The following is a 13,294-nucleotide window of genomic DNA, read 5'->3' as shown; positions in this document are numbered from 1 at the left end:
GGTGCAGCATCTCCCGATGGACGATGGAATTGTCTCAGCCCTGCAGGGAGCCTGGATGGCCCATGAACAGCAGAGATCCCTGCAGGGAGGATGGGTCCTGGAAGGGATAAGAACCCTGCCCCAGCTGGTTTAACAGCTGCCCATGGACAGAAGGCACCCGCCCCTGCCCCTGGAGTTGTGAGGGATGGGTTACACAAGAGATAAAGAAAACACCTCCCCAAGCGGTTTCAACAGATGGAAAATGGAATACACACTGCTGGTTACGTATAGCAGCCCAAGACACTGATACTCACAGAATATTTTAACAAAGACGTGAAAAAAGTACAGATCTCTTCTTCAGCTAGAGCTTGTTCCTGTGGAGGGCTTTCTGTTTCCAGTGGCTGTGTGGGGAGTGAGTGACAGCCACCGGCAGCCCCCTCACAGGTGACAAGGAGGTGACAAGGGGGTGCATCACTCAGCTCATTTTGTTGCGGAAACTGGTGTAAAGCACAGCGCTGACAGTTTGGAGCAGATGAAACAGCACTTATAGAAAAAAATTGTAAGACCTTTTGGCAGCTTGCAGGTGAGAAGGAAGCTATCTGCATGTGCACAATACACTGTACTTGATTTAAATTGCTAAGGAGTCAGCATAGGGGTATTTTATATCCCAAATCAAGGAAGTGATTGAGATTCTGTTAATAAGATTTTCTCAAAAAACTCAAGGGATAAAGGAAATAGTTGCTTGATGCAGTGGCATCTTTTCAATTCAGATGGATTCTAATGATGAATAGGAACATCCAGGAACACTTATTTTGTTTTATTTTCACTTTTAACATGTCTTGGTAATAAACAATCCCTATGAATAAATATACCTACTAAAACACTGAAATAAGCTCTGTGGCATTGAGAATGTTCCTCCCCTTGCAGTGCAGCATCTGGGAAATTATGATCCAACCAGAGTGACACAATTCCCCCCCATGGAGCACTTTTGCAGCAAGACATGTTAAAGGTAGGAATAAGATAAAATGTTATTATAGGGCCATTGATCTTGTGTTACCTAAAAGGAGTGAATACATGTGTCAGAGCTGACAAAATGCTGAGCTGTCCCAGCTCAGTACAGAGGAAAACAGCCTCACCAGATCTTTGCCCAAATTATAGGTGGTGGGGGGAGAAGGGATAGCAGGTGACCTTTAGAACCAACAGGACTATAAAAGCTGACAGGATCCCTAAAAAAAGCAAAGCTTAGCTGACAACTGTGAGGGCATTCTGTATGAAAACAGGAATTTCACTTAAATTTTTTAAAAAATTGCTTTCAAGCATCAAGTGTCCCTGCCAGGTAATATCAGGGTGTTTTATTACCTACTTTAAAGCCTAATGCAGAGGTTCTGGAACAGACGTGTTCACACACAATTATCCATGGGACTCCAGCAGTGCTGCTCATCCCAATCTGGTGACAGACCCACCTGGGCCACACAAACCTTAAGCAGGATCTGCAGGGACGTTTTGTTTCTATGCGACTCAGTTGAGAACAACAATAATAATACTTGATTCTTTCCCTCTGCAGTCTGTGTCATTCTTTTTTTTTTCCCCTTGGCCTTTTGTTTTCCCTCTTCTTCCCGTCCCCTGCAGTGTGAAGTCCTTTCCACCGCTGGTGTTTTCCTGCAGAGGCACAGCAAGTCAGCCCTGCTCATCCCTCACCACCCAATCCGTGGTAAGTCTCTTAGAATCAGCAATCTTTCTCTTTTGAATAAGGTTTTAAAATATTTACTCTGAAGCTCAAATACAGCACTTGTGCCACATTCAGTGCTGACAGTCAAGAGTTAGAAGCAGAGCAATCCACTGACGGAAATAATTTGGAAGTAAACTGACAAATTCTGTCTGGTTTGATTTCTTTTGTTTTCCTGCCCATGAATCATTCAGGAATTGACTGGATATTCTCAGAACACACCTTACTTTTTCTCAGACAGGCAAGGTTCTCTTTCTGCCTCCTGCTTGGATGACTTGGTGCCATTTGGTGTGATTTTGATGAAAAAGTGGAAACTCTTTGCTCACACAGCTCTCCTCCTCTCTTCTCTACAGCTGTGCTTGCAAAGGGGATTCTCTGTGGCTGCCAGTGAGTTTGAGCTGCTTATCAAGAGACTGGTCTAATCTAATCTAAAGCTCTCCAGCAAGAGGGAGTTTTTATCACTGCTGTCTGGGAAGAACTGATGCTCAAAATCCATATTTGGTTCTTTTATTTACATCTGTCTTGGAGCTCACTGAAGGAACTGTATTTGGATGAAATTTTTGAGCCATTTTCAGATCCAAAATGAGACCTTAGACAAAGAAAAATGCGTTTTTTTGGGTGACGAACATGTAATGAGAAAGTGAGCTTTCTTTACTTGTTCCTGTCCCTAGCATTAAATATCAGATAAATAATGAAGAAGGTTCCAGTCAAAGACTGATCTGAGGTGAAAGCCACTGTGAGATCCTCTCCATCAATTAAAATATTCAGGATAAATCAACCTTGTCTGTGGCCATGGGGTAGGGATGTCTGTACAACTTTCAGCTTGACTAATAGATGACTTTTGTATTAACTCCAGCAATCCAAGTTTTCCATTTATGCCTTCTGTGTGTTTTTCAGATGCTGTGGTTGTGGTTAGGTTTAAGGGTTGTTTGTGGCTTTTTAAATTTTTTTTTATTTATCTATTTATTTATTTATTTATTTTTACCCCATAATAATCTGTACTTTCTGGTCAATGAGATTAAACAAATTGACACTAAATAAAAACTAATTAAATAATGTGATTATAAATTGTTTATCCTCAGGGAATAGATTATTAAAAAAAAAGTGAAAATAAATGGTGTCAAGATGCAGTCTGAATAATAACAAATTCTTGCAGCTTTTGGCTGCCAGTAGCCAGCTACCAGCTGAGTCAAGATGCACCCTCACCTCCTGCCCATTGCCTTTGAGCAGCCGTTATGGATTGAGTCTGACAGAGTTAAAATAAATGGGAGAGAGTAGCTGAAGCCAAGCATTTATCAATCCTGGTTGTACTCTTTGCAAGGCAAGCTTGATACAATTTAATAAGATAACAAAAAGCTTAACGGTGTCTCCAGGATGTCAAAATATGGATTTATGCCCCGTATCCATGCTACTACTCTTAACTTGATGAATTTTAATCTGTTTCAGGTTTTGGGTTTAGCATCTGTAAGTCAATAGGTGCAATAGGAATTATTTTTTTAGGTACTAAAGTGAATACCTGTGCATGCACATAGCAGGTGTATTCAAAACCGCCAGCTCTCATAAAATGGGGGGGAGAACCAGGGAAAGCATTGGGATAACAGGTCTGCTCCCCCATTATAGGTCACGTCGTGCTTTACATTCTCCAAAAGCTTTGTTTCAAGAAGTTTAGGGATTAAACCTCTGAATGCAGGAAGAGGGAGATCCACAATAAGCTGAAAGAACACTTCCTTGCTGGTTTTTGTTGCCCTTTTGGAAATGGAGATGTTCTCATGGCTCCTCTTTTCTCTGCGCTTCATTACATTCAAAATGAGCAAACAGGATGTTTGCATCACCAGCAAGGTTGTTTTTCTACCCCTCATTTAGTATCTTTACTGGGTACCAAACCTTTGACCCCAGTGACATTCCACTGTGTGGGTTTGGTGACTTTTTGTTGGAATTTTCACAGCACAGAACACCTGGGTCTGTCTGCTGCCTGTAGCATCTCCACTCCATCTCACTCTCCAATGACAGAAAATTAAACAGTTGCAGGTGGGTTTTGTGCCTGTGTGTAATAAATACTATCAAGATATCAATCATTGGTTAAGGTAACCTTTTGGACTACACAGAAAGAATCCCTGTAGTCTCTCAATGACTATTTATCATTCTTTTTGAGAGTGATTTTGATCCAAATCGATTCTTATCTTGTGCTACTCTATTTTTATGCCCTAGTCCATCTTTAATATACAGCATGGCACTATCTGTTCTTGAGCATGCAAGGACTTTGATGGATGTACTCCAGCCACCACTGTTTTTTCATACCGGCTATCTATTGATTCTCATAATATCAACTTTCACCACTGGCACCATTTGTTAGAATCCCTCTGGTTAGTTTTAAAGGCCGTCTGCCTCGGTGCACAAACAATTCAGCTCTTTCTCAGCAGTCCTTTTCAGGATCCTCTGCGGATTCTTTGATCAATCCCATCTGCCTTGCTCGGGAAGGACGTGCCCCAGTTACTCCAGCTCTTCAATGAGGTACGGCAGGACTGGCCCAACAGCTCTCCTGGGTCAGCCCTTGATGCTGAGCACAGAGAAATGCAGGAAGTAGGTGACATTCCTGAGCCCAATTTCCAGAGCAGGAGGGGATGTTTAACACAGAGAAAGCCAGGCAGTTCTTTTTTGACAGAGAGGAAAGGTGTGGTGGTGCACAGAAAGGAATAGTTTTGCCTTGATGTGTTCCAGAGATGATCAAAGAACAGATTAAAGGGCCCGAGAGCTCTGCTGGGCCATGCTGCATCTGCGTGCTGGATGACAATGCTGCCAGGCCTCCTCCTGCCCCGCTGGCAGGGGTGGGGACACCTCCACCCAGACCAGCTCCTTTCCTGGGGATGGTTTCCCACATCCACCTGTCTTCGTAACTCCACACCTAGGAGCTAATCGAATTTATCTGGTAGCTAGTGGGTTTAGGCTAGGAGGTTCAGTAAAACAGGTGCAGAATTTCCATCACATGCCAGGGCTGCTTTCCTGCTCCACATCCCGCTGCCAGGGAAGGAAGGAGCCCAAGGAACAGGGAGGGGATTCTCAGTGCAGCAAAACCAGACACAATTCTGCAGCACAGCTTTTCCTGCAGTAAAAAAAATGCATCTTATGCAGCAATGAGAATTTTCCTGTTTGGAGACCATCTGGAAAATACCTTGGAAGTTGCATTAGAAGGAATAACGTTTAGTGGGGTGGTCCACAGCAGCCACAGCTTTAAATTGTTTAAGAATGTGGCAACTGAGCAGCTGTTCTACACGTAGGAACTGCACTTTCCACCCAGTTCCTCTGTTCTTTTGTTGACTTACAGCCTTCTTGGCCTGCTAGCCCCTGATTAAAATTGTTTTCCTGTATGATTTTCCTGCCTTGTTTTGTATAATAAATTGTCTGTTATAAACCAACTTTTTTTCACCACCAGCCATTGTGGTGAGCGTTCCTCTGGAGTTTGATGTATGAGGCACAAGGCTGTATTTCTAAAATCTATTTTAATCCACTTTAATCCATTATAAATTTTAATATAAAGTTTATTCTTGTTAAATGCATTTTTTACTAACTTACAGAAATATTACTAATTATTAAGGAGTTAGGTCAAGTCTTTCCACTTTAGTAAAAGTGCCAATATATCTTCGTGATGTGAGAGCTGATAATCATCTTTTCTTTATCATATTTATGCAGTTTCCAGATGCATCTAACATTTAATCAAAAATCTGGTTTTGAAAACATGTTAAGAAAAGGAATGTCATATATATTAATGCAGTTGCATTGAAATGAGAAAAAAAAATTAAAACCAATGAGATCTACAAGTTTTTCATAAGTTCAGCACTCTTTCCCTTTGTATTCATTATTAAGTGGGTTAAAAAAGCCTTTCTCCAAAACAGCTGCTGATCTTGTTTTCGCTCTTGGTGAAGAAATGTCTCCAAAGGAAACCTGTAAAAGTTGTAAGGAGAGCAAAACTGACAAAAGATTGAGGAGAGTAAGTGGAGAAAAATGGCATTTCTGCAGAAGAAAAGAAACCTGGGCAAACCAAGGTGCTGGAGCTGCTCAGTGCAGTTTGGTACAAGCATTACTTTCATTAAGTAGATGGGGGTGGTTTGGTGTGTTTTTTTTTTTTTTTTTTTTTTTTTGTTTTTTTTTTTTTTTTTTTTTTTTTTTTTTTTTTTCTGAATGGAACTCATGGATGGCACTCTTAGAAGGAAGGAAACAAAAATATGCTCTATTAACAGGCTTTTCCTTCCTCTTTTCTAGCTTATTAAAGGAGCCAAATCCTTCCAATTCAGTTTGGACTGACCTTTACGTACTTCATTTTAGGTTAAAAAAGTCCTAACTCTGGTTCACTGGGACTGTGGGCTAAACATTAAGGTGAGCATGGAGACAGCTCATTTTTAAAGAATAATGAACTAATTACATCTAGTTCTGTCTCAAATTATTACTTTAAACCCATATTTCTCAATGGTGTGCAGTGCTTTCCACCCTGCCTGAAATCCTTTTTCCTTTCTGCACAAGAGTAGAAAAGGCAGAAGTGACTGAGGTCCAATATCTCACCTGATCCCTTAATGAAAAATGGATGTGGTCAAAGATCCACCTCTGCTGCTGGAAATGTGACAAAAGCTTTTGACAGGGAGCAGGCGAGGCAGGGAAGAGGCAGGCCCAGGGGACAGGCACGAACTGCTGGGGCTCTGGTGACTTGTGTGCACTTGTAGTAAATGTAGGGACCACGTCCTCTTGCTACCTGTGAGAAATGGAGCTTGCACTGAATTTTCAGGTCACAGCTCAGAGACCTGCAACCACCTCAGAGAGCCAAGAAAGATCCAGGAAGAAAAGGAGGATTTGGTGGAGGGTGTTGCAATGCCAGTGCTGTGTGTTCTGTCCAGGCAGAGAGGGAAGAAATGCAGGCAGAATCCTGAGGAATTCAGAAAAATTCACAGCCCTGCAGCAGGGGAATGAGAAATTGGGAGCTGCAGAGGATGGAGCAAGGAACCAGTGCCGAACACTATGAGGGGATCAAATGTGCCATGAGATAACTACCTGAGCAGTTTTCAGGTGAATTGAATGCACTGTTCCGCTTCTTGGGGAGTCAGATAATTTAAAGAACACCCGTGAGAAAAGCTCTGGTAACAACAGGCTGGCACTTGGACTTTTTTTGTTGTTTGAACAATCTTAAGGCTGAACTAGCACCTCATCATTTCGCTGAGCAGTGTCCTATTGTAAGTCACAGATTACAGCTCAGAGAAGAAAAGAAATACAAATAGTAGGATTTATAGAAAGCAAACAGTCATTCTGTCTATTAAGGGAGAGTCAAACTCAGTGCAAGGGAAGGGTGAAATCAATATGCTGTAACTCATAAATGTAAAGGCAGTATAGAAGAAATATGAGAAGATTTGAAGGTGAACTCACTACAATGATCACTTTATTTTTAACACAGTAAGTAGTCTAGCGGTTTAAGTAGCAAAGATGAGAAGTTTAAAAAATGTAATAAAACTCTCAGAAGTCAGAGCTTTTTCTTGGGTCACAAAACACATTTTTTTGGAAAGAAACGCTGTTAGCCGTATATCAGATCCTTCACTGTTCTGGATTTCTATTCCTGTGTGTCTTTCAGAAAGAACCAGACAATATTAATAGAGCCTTCTTTGTTTGATTAATCATTAAAAGATGCCTACGATTTCTTTTGTTCTCTTCACAGGAATCCATGCAAATGTAGGTACATAACCTTGCTTCTCATGATTAACAATTTCAAAGGCATGGTCTGGCTGATTATTTTAGTTTTGTACCCTAAAATGCAAACTCAACAACAACATTATGCACATTGAGGAACTCCTACTTCAGATTTACTTCAGTCTGGTCCCTGGGTCTAAATTCCCATTTACAGCCTGATGTTCCATCACGTCAAGTAAAGCACAGTAGGTGGGAAAAAAAAGTTCATAAATGTAGGTTTCTTAAGATTGAAGTACTTAAAGTAATAAAGATCTTGAGATAAGGTAATCCAAGTAATGAAATAAACATCTTGAGATCTTGAGCTACTCAGATGCATTGAACTTTGTCCTTATTCTTTATTTCAGGTTATCTGCTGTTTATTCCTTTGTGATGCTGACAGGTCTGAATACCTCCTTTGAAAGGTAACATTCTAAATTATAATATCAAATTTACATTTATTTTAAACTATTGCAAAGCATACAGAACTGTATCTTATTGGTTTTGCCTTTGAATGCCTTTCATTTCTTTGCCACAAAAGAGGGAGCGAGAAGCAGGTAAGAAAAATGTGTTTATTTCTCCCTGAAGAAGACTGCAGGGAAAACCCTGAAACGGCCTTGTCTGTAGAGAGGACCTTTAGACTGTGAAGAGCAGCACAAGACAAAGAATCTGTTTGTCCCTAAGTGCAGTGAAAAGCTGAACAAGCTGAGACCAGAAGCTAATCCATACTGGCACTTGATGTATCAGTAGCTCATGTGAAATGACGAGTTGGAGGAAAGGCCGTGAAGGCACGTGAGAGGTCAGCTGGGAGGTGACAGAAATGGGGGGGAAAAAATAAAAATAAGAAGAATAAAAGGGAAAGGATACAAAGAGAGGAACAGAGAAACATTTTGTGCAGAAACATTTCAGGTGGCTGTCACTGAGCCAAGTCTGGACTTGTAAAACCTGCAGAAAGGTGTTGCAGATGTGAGATGAAGGGCAGAGTTGGGTGGGTGAATACAGAGCTGGGAGGCCCCAGACTCTGCAAGGACAGTCCTCCTGGGGCCACCTAGCTCATGGTCCTGTCTTTAAGAATAACAAGCTGCAGATTCCTCTGGAAGAGGAGCAGAATTCCAGAGACACAGAATATTCTGATTTGGAAACCACATCCAGCGCTTAAGTGACCCATACAAGGGGAAGGAAGGGGTGGCAAAAGTGACCACCAAAATGCCTTGGGGAGATGGTGGGACATTTGGGGACAGGAGGGGCTGGCTAAGAAGTCCCAGCTAAGCCAGGCAGCTTGAATAGAAGGTCAATAGGTCTTTCTCCCTTATCTCTTTACCAGATCATCTCAGAGGAAAGTGCTGCTCTGTAATTCCATAAAGAATTGTCTAGGAAATCAAGGAATGCTAAACTTAGCAAAGATAATGCTACTGAAAGCTAATGGAGGGAGGACAAAACCAATCCCAAGAGCAAGGCAGAGTTTTTCACACTCACTGTAAAGCAAAGGGCAGAGATGCACATCTCCCATCCGGGCAGGTCACTCCTCAGTGCTCCATCCAGATAGGAACAGATCCCCTCAATAGTTAACTCATCCAAGGGAGATTTCAGATCAATCCTCCTCACTGCAGCCATGCCCTCCTTCCAAATCAATAATGGCTGATGAATACTCTGTCAAGCCCATAGCACAGACACAATGGAGCTCCTGCTCTTTTCCAAAGTGCCTTTGCAAGCCCCTTGGATAAGGGGTGCTTTTCTGCTGCTCTGCTGAATCTCAGCAGTGAAGCTGAATTCCTGATGAAGCTGCCATTCTGCAGAGGCAGCACTGCACTGCTAACCTGCACCTTTCTGCTCGTGGAGGGTTTAGTGAGTGAGAGCTTTTTTAGTTCATTTGAGAATGAATTCAAACACATGATCTATACAGCTCTCATCTTTAACAAAGTCTGGGGTTTGGTGCTTTTTTATTTTTTATTTAGACTCCGGTTTCACAACAGCTGCAAGGTTGTTTTTCAAAAATAATGCTCTGATAATTGGATATTTTCTCTAAGTGTTAAGTTCTGTACGCAGTGGAGGCTATCTGAATTAAAACTGAGTTTTTCTGCAAAAAATAGGAAAAAATTAGTAAGTTTGGAAGATCAGATGGTTCACATTCATAAATCAAACCCCTTAATTGCACTGAAGTACTAAAGTAAAACTTCTATTTACTTGAAAGGTAGGACACACTTTTTTGGGGAATCCAACCCTTTTTGATGTACATATTCCCAATAAATCCATGCCTAGTTCTAATCTGCAGTAGCACTGTCCATAATTAAAAATATTTTATAATATGCTCTTTCAGAAATCCCCAGTAATTAATAATAAATATCTCTTTTCAACAGCCCAGGAATCTACAATAATGAAATAAATCTGAAGTCACAGCACAGCACTCCAGCCTATGCAAACAGACAGATTTATGTCTGGAAGGATGCATTCTCCTTGAAGATGTTTGTGCAACCTACTTATCAGAAGAAAGAGATTTCCTGAAGATTTCCTTTAATTAGCTGGGACAAGTCATTAGTAAAACATGCAACTAAAACCTTAAGCATATAAGCTAGCGTAGTTTGTTTAAAAAGCAGTAATTAAAAATATATCCTAAAATTCAAGAAAGGTGTGACCAGCTCCAGTAACAGCTCTTTCTGTGGACAACAATGGGAGTGTAGGAAGAGAAAATTTAGCAGTCTGCCTGGAAAGATAATGAGAGGAAATACATGATCCATGCTAATGTGTTTTTTGTCCCTCCCCTTCCCAATTTCTGAAAGCCTCCATTTATTACTGCGGCAATTAGGACTCATCATCACCGCCAATTACATTTTTTGCACTGAGTGAACGCAAGGTCATTTCCAAAGAATTCTTAATCAGAAAAACTCAAAGTTTGGAAAGCAGTGATTTCCCTGTGAGTATTTCCTGGAGTAGTCATGGCCTAGTTTGATTTGAACACGAGCCACAAGGTCTCCTCCAGGGGATCATAGGAGGCAGGGGCTTCATCCCTTGCTTGCCCACAATGAAAATTTTGTGTCTCTTGCCTTACCCACAATGAGAATTTGGGCCTCATTCCTCTTTCCCCAGGGTCAAGCTCTCCCCTGCGGTTCTGCAGTGCCCGTACTGACTCAAATGAAGCTCTGTAATAAGATTTAAATTGTAATGACTCATCACGTTAACCTCTTTTTGCTGGTATTCCACACAGTAGGTGTGCACAGAGTGCAGGGTCCTACTGCAAAAGATCTCAGCAAGTTGGCAGTAGGTGAGTATTAAAATATGATAAAAAACCCCACAACAACCTACTATGGAAGCTTCTCCCAAAATCTTAGCATGACCAGAGATCCAAAAGGATGATTTGTGTGAGTGAGTGTCCTTATTACAGCCATTATCATCAGCTCCAGATTTTCTCCCGAATCCACCACATCGATCCAGATCCTCATTGGCTTTTAGTGGGACCAGCCTGTCTTCTTTATACGGGCCTGTGGTGAACGGCTTCAAAGCACTATTTCTCAAGATTGTTTAAACATTCAGCCATGTGCACACTCACACAGAGAGCTGTTTTCTAATAATCCTTTCATCAGCCTGAAGCTGAAACAACTTTCTTTCTTGCAAGGATCTGTTATTGAGAGTTTCTTATTAGTAACTAGATGCTGACATTGATTTCATTAAAAAATAAGCACAGTTCCACAGAGCTTTTGATTTATTTTTTTTAATTGCATAACATGTAGAGTATAAACACAAACTGCTTTGCTCAGAACTGTATCTCTTTAATTGCCTGAATTAAAAGGATTTCTGGATCAGCAGTTTCTCTCATTTTTGGTACACATTGGTGGCATGTTACCAAGGTACCTCTGAAACTGCTAAATCTGGTTGGGGCTGAAAGCAATGTGGAAAAATTATTTTTGCGTGCTTTGTAAAAAGTGTTCGAAACCATTATTTTACAGTTGCAAAGTACTGGCTATTCTGTGCAGGATCAGCTGTAGATAAATATCTTTTCTTTTTTACAGTGAGGTAAAGGAATAACTGTGTCTTGAGTTACCATGTTACATCCAGTGACTCTAATAAACAAATTTGGTTAAGTGCACCAAAAGGTAAACTGATTCTAAGTGTGGCTCTTGTGTGTCAGCTTTTTAAAGAAAGAGGTTAACAAAACTCTTCAAACACACCAAATACTCTTCTGTATATGACTCCACATCAATCTAAAGAAGACAATTCTTTGGCTGGGTTCTGAATTCTGATGCTCCTGATCCAAATATCCATAGGAAGTACGAGCAGATTCTATTCATTTCTCATCTGAGCATTTAATAGCAGCAGTTAAATGACTTAGTTAAGAAAGTAAGTTGGGAAAGAGGGAGGAAGATGAAAAATTGACAAAGAAATGGGAAAGAGAGCCGAAGCTTAAAGTTTCCTGTAGGATATCACTGTAGCTCTTCTGACTCTTTATTTGCACTCTTGCTTCTCTTCAGAATTCAAATATTTACGAGGCTGTAATTGAAAGCCAGAGAAATGGTAAATATCAATATCTAATAGCTGGTGTCCTTCTCCCTGTTCTTCCCTAATGCATATTTCCTAGGAAATGCTGTCAGTGAACAAACCCCACATCAGCAGCTTCTTATTTCCCCAGCTTCTCTTTGGATGTACCTTTCTCATCCTCACAGAAAATTCTTTTCTATTTCAGGACTTGTTGGCTTTTTTTTTTAAATTTTTTTTTAATTATTATTTTTTAATTTTTTTTCCCGGCAACTCCTCCTGCTCTCATTAGTACATGAAAGTCTAATTGCACTGGGCAGCTCTGTCCTGGCAAGCAGCTTTGAAATTATATGTGAACCGGAGCTAGACATCATTAATTCTACTTTCTAGGTAAGTTTTTCTCATGTGAATGGTGTGTTTTTCTCCTTACCTAGAAATACTTTGTATTTTTTTTTTTTAAGACTTCTGCACTGTGATATCAATTAAGGTATATAAAATATATAATTAAAACTAATTAGGAATCAGTAAGAAAATCCATGTGAAATTTATAGACATTAATACAGAAGAACCAAACAAATAATTTATGCTCAGTCCAGTGACACAGTATCCGACTTGTTTCCTCTGTTTATTTTTATATCAGCATCTTAATCCAGGAACAGGCAGGGAATATATCCATATGTTCTACTTCTTTTGTAGACCTAGCTTAAAGGAAAAGAAGAAAACCACCAAACCATAGGATTGCAGACTTGCCATTTTTTTTTCCTGAGAGGATCATAAATTATTTAAAGTTTCTTCATCTTGAGAATGCCCAGATGAATGCTCTGAGATATTCAAAGGCTAGAAGCTGAAAGATTATACAGGTGATTCAATAATTCTTGGCAACAACTGAAATAAAAATCGTACTTTATTTTTTATATTTTAAGTATGAGAGATTCATTTTTCTCTCTTGATTTTCCTCTGTATCAACAAATAATTTAAGACATCTCAGTATTAAATATAACCACAGCTGAAATGCAAATGTATGGGATCATTGCATTTTTAGTTTCCTTGGAAATACTTTTTCTTTGCTTTTTCCACTTGGTCCTTTATACTTGAAAAAGCAATATTCCTCATGTGAACACCGCTAATTAAGTCAGGCATTCATATTTTTTCTATTACCACTTCTCTTGGCGCTTATTTAAGAACATTGTTTGCAAAGTTGAATACTCAAATTTCCTTTTCAACACTTGTATTGATTTTCTTTTGTCTTTTAACAAACACGCAGCACCCTGTGCTCAATATGGAAAATAAAATAACAAGCAGGAAGGAAAAAATAACCAGCATAAAATAGCAAAATCAACATTTTTGTTCATCTTGTAATGAATACCGTGAGCAAGCCAAGATTCAACTGTACCCCAGTAGAACAGCAGGGGCCTTTATTTC

The 13,294-nt window shown here is 40.1% G+C and overlaps 1 long non-coding RNA gene across 1 annotated transcript; it reads left to right on the top strand.

The window, feature by feature from the left end:
• The first annotated feature begins 904 nt into the window (after positions 1 to 904).
• LOC120765999 (uncharacterized) lies at positions 905 to 11,503 on the top strand. The gene is made up of 5 exons (XR_005704546.2): positions 905 to 988; positions 1,609 to 1,690; positions 6,026 to 6,076; positions 7,774 to 7,830; positions 9,763 to 11,503. It is a non-coding gene; the product is annotated as an uncharacterized LOC120765999 (long non-coding RNA).
• Positions 11,504 to 13,294: the final 1,791 nt, after the last annotated feature.

The sequence above is a fragment of the Hirundo rustica genome, chromosome Z (assembly GCF_015227805.2).
Source record: "Hirundo rustica isolate bHirRus1 chromosome Z, bHirRus1.pri.v3, whole genome shotgun sequence".
NCBI lineage: Eukaryota > Metazoa > Chordata > Aves > Passeriformes > Hirundinidae > Hirundo > Hirundo rustica.
Note: the sequence above shows the minus strand (reverse complement) of the source record. Positions and strands in the feature narration are given on the sequence as shown.